General features: G+C 45.1%; 1 non-coding gene across 1 annotated transcript; it reads right to left on the bottom strand.

The window, feature by feature from the left end:
• Positions 1-6,110: 6,110 nt before the first annotated feature.
• Positions 6,111-6,183, bottom strand: TRNAK-CUU. The gene has a single exon. It is a non-coding gene; the product is annotated as a tRNA-Lys (tRNA).
• Positions 6,184-7,538: the final 1,355 nt, after the last annotated feature.

The raw sequence follows: 7,538 nt of genomic DNA, 5'->3' as shown, positions 1-7,538 counted from the left end.
ATGTACCTTTATCCTTTACATAATTAATTCCTTCTTTCCCTATAATCCCTATGTGGGCACACCTTTGCTGTCTATGAAGATTCAGATACAAACACAGAACAGAGCTCAGTTTGACTCCAGCAAAAGGTCTAATCGAGATAGCATGCTTTAAGGACCATGTGGGGGAAAGTTTCACACACAAGGGATTCCCAAATACACATGTTTAGCAGCCTTCGTGTTAACACTGTTATGGAGCCAAATCAGAGTGAGGGTAAGAATGGGAAGGAACACTTCTCACCCTCACTCTGGTTTGACTTTGGGAAAGAAAACATCGGAGAGTGAGGGTAGAAGAAACAATGCTTCCTTTCTCTAAGCATGGGAGGAACCTCGTGTGTGTGTGTGTGTGTGTGTGTGTGTGTGTGTGTGTGTGTAATGGTGCCCAGTCACAGCAAGATGAAAGATTGAATATATAGCAGTGGCAATGGAAAAAGTGAGTCGGGTAGCATGGTTCTGGAAAACCTTTTTCCTCCTCCAGCCTCCCTCCCAATTGCAAGCTGGGGAAAGTTCCTTTCATCATCCAATTCAGTTGTAGTATTTGATAGATAATTCACATAGGTACTGGGAATGTTTCATTTCACACAGAGGCTGAAAAAAAATCACATATTTGAATGCTCCCGTGTGCTCTCATATATTGAAATCTCTTTATGTGTGAAAAACTACCATGTCAGAAAGAAGGCTCTCACCTATTCCTCTATCTGACGTGCTGGTTTTCTAAATGTAGGGAGGAGGTGTTTGGTTGTTGTTGTTTTTTTACAGGAAGGGACATTTTCATCACCTGCAGTCCCAAGTCTTGTGTATCACATGACTTATCTGCATGTTTGACCAGGTAAAATTATATGTGTTTCAGCTGTTTGATTCAGTGAGGTGCCCAAAGATGGCTCCTACAACCAACACACACACACACACACAGGGTTTTCCCTGTCCGCACACGATGATCAGCATGCAACCTTCCCAGAATGATTGAGGCAGCAAAAGCTGCTTTGATAATAGATGGCCTGCTGGATGTTAGATTAGACATCTGCTCTGCTGTGAAGCTAAATGATACAACATAGGGGTTGAATGACTCTTTTCAGCTGGGGTCTGGGGTTGCTGTAATCCCTTTTTATTCTTCAGAAACTGTGACCAGCCATGTGTTTTGAGTTACAAGCAAATGCAAATCCATCTGCCTGAAGGGCGCAAAGACGACTTATGTTATTCTTTTCGTGTGTGTGTGTGTGTGTGTGTGTGTGTGTGTGTGTGTTTTAAAGCCTTGTAATATTGCAGAGAGGGCAGGGGGCTGCAGATGGGTTTGAAGATGGTGTCATCATAGTGAGGCTTCTTTTCATTTAGGATACCAGGAGCTCACTCCTAGGCAAAGCGCTGTTAATGAGTGAGCCAAGCACCAGTGTCAGCTCAGTAGGGCAGTGGTCAATGATCCGAGCTCTGAGGAGGGGCCTCTCTGCATTCCCTGATGCTGACCCAGAATTCCAGCAAAGTCACCCAGATCTAGGGATGAAGGAGAAATTCGATCCAGTTCTCAACTAAAGGTGTGTCTACCTAATTCATGCTTTCCGAAACTTCACCCTTTCAAATGGACACTTCTCCGAATTTTGCAATGCAGTTCTCCAGCCAAGTACACACACACACACACACACACACACCAAGCAAACAAGATGAATTTTAACAGGGAGAAATGTAAAGTACTACACTTGGGCAAAAAAAATGAAAGGCACAAATACAGGATGGGTGACACCTGGCTTGAGAGCAGTACATGTGAAAAGGATCTAGGAGTCTTAGTAGACCACAAACTTGACAACAGTGTGATGGAGCAGCTAAAAAAGCCAATGCAATTCTGGGCTGCATCAATAGGAGTATAGCATCTAGATCAAGGGAAGTAATAGTACCACTGTCAGACCTCACCTGGAATACTGTGTCCAGTTCTGGGCACCACAGTTCAAGAAGGATACTGACAAGCTGGAATGTGTCCAGAAGAGGGCAACCAAAATGGTCAAAGGCCTGGAAACGATGCCTTATGAGGAACGGCTTAGGGAGCTGGGTATGTTTAGCCTGGAGAAGAGAAGGTTAAGGGGTGATATGATAGCCATGTTCAAATATATAAAAGGATGTCATATAGAGGAGGGTGAAAGGTTGCTTTCTGCTGCTCCAGAGAAGCGGACACGGGACAATGGATTCAAACTACAAGAAAGAAGATTCCACCTAAACATTAGGAAGAATTTCCTGACAGTAAGAGCTGTTCGGCAGTGGAATTTGCTGCCAAGGAGTGTGGTGGAGTCTCCTTCTTTGGAGGTCTTTAAGCAGAGGCTTGACAGCCATCTGTCAGGAATGCTTTGATGGTGTTTCCTGCTTGGCAGGGGTTTGGACTGGATGGCCCTTGTGGTCTCTTCCAACTCTATGATTCTATGATACTGTGTACAAAAATATATATGCACATATTAGGGTAAAGTATGAATTGAAAATCCATCCATCCATAACATACAAAAAGTACATTATATTAGGGGGGAAATGCTTTGCCAAAATAGATACATAAGGCAAAAATTGCATGCAGAACTGTGTATATTAGCCAGAAGAAAAGCACTGGATTTCCAGGAGGGCATGCTGGTTATTTAATTATTTTATTTTATTAAATGCATTCGTCACTTTCTTTCGCCAGTGCAACCCAAAGCACCTTCCACAATCAATCAATAACATACATTAAAAACATCATAAAACAAAGCATACTGGTAGTAAAATCTAAAACACGTTTTTGAGAGAGCAGGTCTTCTTAAATCCTTAACAACTAACTTGATTGACTCCAGTAAATCATAGACTTCCAGAATTACATCAAGGAAACCATGCTACATTGCCAATACAAAAACTGCCCTGAACTCTGTTATATTCTGCTGGGTGGGCCATTGGCATGATCTAGCAGGGCTCTCACGTTGCAATATTCCTGATGTAATTACAGGTGAAAGCTGATTCCCTCCAGCTTTCATGGAATCTACTGTAAAAGTTCCTCCAGCCTTTTCAGCCCCTTCTCTCCCTCAGGCTTAGCATTGGCCTCCCCCAAAGGGATGCCCTCCAGATGTTGTAGGACTACAACAACAGCCTGAACTAGCATGGTCCATGGTGAGGAATGATGGGAATTGTAGTCCAACAACATCTAAAGAGCACCAGAAGTTGGGGGAGGCTGCTGCATCTAATTTCTACAAGGGATGTCCAGTATACTTTCCAACATCTCTCTGTTAAAAATAGGGGTGTCCTATTCCATAAGAAGAACAAGAATAATTACTCTGGGTGGCTTCCAACATATATAAAAACATAATAAAACTTAAACATTTTTTTAAAAAATCTTCCCTATACGCAGCTGCCTTCAGATGTCTTCTAAAGGTTGTATGGTTACATATTTCCTAGGCTCGGGGGTTGCATAACTCCACACCCTCCAACATTTCTCCAGTGAAAATAAGGACATCCTAAGGAGAAGCAGATTGGGACCCAGGTGGCGCTGTGGGTTAAACCACAAAGTCTAGGGTTTGCTGATCAGAAGGTCGGCGGTTCGAATCCCTGCCACGGGGTGAGCTCCCGTTGCTCGGTCCCAGCTCCTGCCCACCTAGCAATTCGAAAGCACGTCAAAGTGCAAGTAGATAAATAGGGACCGCTCCAGCGGGAAGGTAAACGGCGTTTCCGTGCGCTGCTCTGGTTCGCCTGAAGCGGCTTTGTCATGCTGGCCACATGACCCGGAAGCTGTCTGCGGACAAACGCCGGCTCCCTTGGCCTATAGAGCGAGATGAGCGCCGCAACCCCAGAGTCGGACACGACTGGACCTGATGGTCAGGGGTCCCTTTACCTTTACCTAAGGAGAAGCAGGACATTACAGGATCTAATCTGAAACTGGGACAGCTTCTGTAAATCCAGGACTGTCCCTGGAAAATAGGGACACTTGGACTGCCTCTCACTCTGCAGTCCTTCTCAAACTTAACCCCACTTGACTGGTGATTTTGGAAAATGTAAGAGCTATACATATTAATTAAAGTGCATTTGATGATTTTTTAAAAAAATGGTGGGGTTTAAATGTATTCCCACTCTGAAATAAAGATGTTTTACACACAGCCTGAAGGGTCTTATTCTTTTCTACACCCACACCCACATACACACACCGTTCCCCCCAGAAGTGCCAATGCATATGCAAGCTAATTTGTTCTGGCTATTATCACAATTTATTTCAGTCGCTACAAAGCAGCCAATCACTTTAATAAAGAAGGCTCCAGCCACCCAATCTTGCCCAGTTAATAAACCGCATTGAATCGCCCAGAATAAATGGGCTCCTGCTTGCAACCAATATAGAGAATTTCCACCCCGTAGTGTTATCACCGCTACCCAGGTACAATTAAAACGCGTGTTATGCATGGAGCTGCGAGGCCATTACCAGAGCCGACAAACACAATTAGAAAAGGTGCCATTGTGTGAGGCCCAGCTGAAAAATCGGCCTGTTTGTGTGCACCTTTCAACGGATTGCTTGCTGGGTGGCAAAGTATTGAACCGGTAGGTGATTAGGAGACCAGGAAGACAGCTAAGCAAACAAAAGGCCGCGGCCTACCAGGAGACAGCATGAATACTAGGTGAGTTAAGGATGGGCTCCCCAAAGCAAGATGGATTCCCTCCTTTTCAGCATTTTGGTTCATTAAAATATTGATTTTATTGGGTACACAGACTGGAGGCTGCACTCAATTGCCTTTTGTGTTTTCCTCATGCATCTGAGCTTACACCTTACATTTAATGGGTTGTCTCCTCAGGCTTATATTGAAAGTAGGAAATTGCTCACTGTTGTTGATAACATTTTGGGCGGTGTTTAGGGATATATTTGCTTCTGGGAATTATTCTGCTCACAGTAGAAAAACACAATCCCTTGTAAAAAAAAAAATGTGTTGTCCTCCCTTGCCTTTGTTGTCATCTTTTACTCCCATCAAACAATAGAAACTGATTCTTTGCTGGCAATATCATCTGATATCACTGTTTTTATGGTGTTATCTTTTCTTAAGAAAGGAAGAAGACTGTGCTGGATCAGGCCAGTGGCCCATCTAGTCCACCATGCTCTTCTCACAGTGGCCAACCAGATGCCTGCAGGAAACCCACAAACAGGATTCAAGCACAATTTCACTCTCACTTCTTGCAGTTTCCCAAAACTGTTGTTCTGCAGCATTGCACCCCAGTTGCAGAGCTACCCCTTCCCATGCAAAAGCTACAGCAAGATGTAAGAAACAAACTCAACAAGGCAAGAATCTGAGGTTAATAAATGGCCATGACTTTATTGATTCCAGAGGTAGGTGGCCTTTGGCTCAAGCACTGGTTGTATATCCTTTTCAGCCTCCTTCCAGAGTGCTGAAATATTTTGATAGGGGCATGCCAAGGATTATGGCCTCCTCAAGATGCCATTCAAACAAGGTGGTCACCCAAAGGCTACTGCTGGAAGCTCTATAGTCCATCTGTCACACTCTTGGCTTCTCAATAGAGTCTTCCACCTGGATCCCTTTAACAGGGTACCCTACATATACACTTGCTCTGAAACCCTACATTTTAATTGTACATACTTTTTATGCAAAGTGCACACTTTTAAAGCATAAATTGCACACTTTCCAAAGCATTCACCCATAATATATGCATGTTGTGCACATTTTTGAAGTGCCCTTTTTGCCAAACAAAACTGTATTGCAAAATTTGGGAAAGAGTGCAGTCCAACTGGGAGCTGTGTTCCAATTTGCAAGCAAGCTTGAGAGCATCAGGTCAGGTCAGTCCTGTCCAACGCAGAAAATAAGAGTTTCTTCCTTCATACTTGGTAGCCACTGCAACATCGTGTGGCAGCAAATGCCACCATTTAACTATCCTGGAAGGGACAGAGGGCTAACAGACTTTGTGCTAATACCATTTGCACACTGCCTCTTGCAAGTCCATTCACACCACCCAGGACTGCCATGAAGAAAGCAGATGCAATACAAATTGAATGTAGCTTGGTAAAAAAAAAAAAAGCCCATTGAGTGGTCACAGAATCATAGAATTGTAGACTTGGAACATCTAGTCCAACCAATGCAGGAATCTATTGCCCAATGTGGGGCTTGAACCCACGACCCTGAGATTAAGAGTCTCAAGCTCTACCAACTGAGCTAACTCAGATGCCGATGACTCATAAGCCAGACCAAACTCAAACATGTTGCGTCATGCATTCTATATGTGAGCAGAACGTAAGGAATCCATTGAACTATGGGGGGGAGGGCGATTGTAGCATGTGAGGAGACACGCTTTCAGAGGCCAACTTCTCATGGTTGGGATGTCTCTGGGGATAAGCAGTGAAATCTAGGTCATCATGCCGAGTCCAGCTCAGGTCAGTAGTTCCCGAAAGTCATTATTCTCCGAGAGCTGTTTGGCAGCCCTTGGGGAAATGAGCTGGTCTATTGTCAAGTCTTGGCAGACACAAAGGGCCATGTCACATACCTTCCCCCACAACTGGGGATAATTGTCAGTGTCAGCAGAGGGCAGGAGGTTTCTCATGGATGTCAAGGTTGAAGCACATTGGAAAGGAAGGGCAGTGATCGTTGAGCGGCTGTTGAAGTGGTCTTGTTTGGTGGAGAAATGCAAAATGTCAGTTCCTCCAGGCCTGCCAATCAAACAGTAAATGAATAAATAAAAAAGGAACAAGGACAAGTGCTCTCGGCTGATGCACGTGAGCTGCAGCTGCACGCAATAGCTGCAGGATTTTTCTACAGTGGGCCTTCACTACTTGTGGGGCCGTGCAACCTTGCAGCTCAATCATAGGTGCTTGAGAGTCCCCCTAGTTTGGCAGACCTAGATAGGAAGACATAAAGACCCCTGAATCTGACCTGGGAATTGTCCAGCTTTTCTCCTGGCATGGGTGCTCAAAGCATCTCCTCCCTCTCCCCCTTCCACAAGGCCTTCACGAGGGGGAAGGAAGGAGGCAAATGACAGTGGATGCTTGGACACCCCAGCAAAGCAACTCAAAATCATTTTGATGAAGGGGACCATAGCACAACCCCAGTACTAAATTAAAATTGAGGCTGGCCCTTTAAGAGTCACAGTGTTTAGAGAAGCATAAGTCCGCTCACCCTTCTTGGTGTGGCAGTGTTGCAGGGCGGCATAGGCTTCATAAGCCCCCTCCGCCTATCAGGAACTGGATCCTAGCCTGCACCCAGCTCTGGCTAATGGGGATGCAGGCTGGGACTTGGGCTGTGTCAGGGGGCAGATCCGATGTAGCAGGTAGGCTTCCTTCGGCTCTGCTCCTTGCCCATTGAAGCAGCCCACACCTGAGGCACTACCTGTTGGTTCCTTCGCCGGGTTTTTCGCCACCCACCCACCCTCAGTTTAAGCTGATAGTCAATGACTTTGCTGTGGCTACAGTGGTCGCCATTCTTTAAGGAGCCAGGTAGAAATTTGCCCACCCGGCTAATTGGCACTCACCCGGTGGTTTTGCCTACCTCATAGCAATTGTCACAACTGGTTAAGCATTGGGGCAA

The sequence above is a fragment of the Lacerta agilis genome, chromosome 1, assembly GCF_009819535.1.
Source record: "Lacerta agilis isolate rLacAgi1 chromosome 1, rLacAgi1.pri, whole genome shotgun sequence".
Taxonomy (NCBI): Eukaryota; Metazoa; Chordata; class Lepidosauria; order Squamata; family Lacertidae; genus Lacerta; species Lacerta agilis.
The sequence above is the reverse complement of the archived record's forward strand: the minus strand, read 5'-3'. Positions and strand labels throughout refer to the sequence as shown.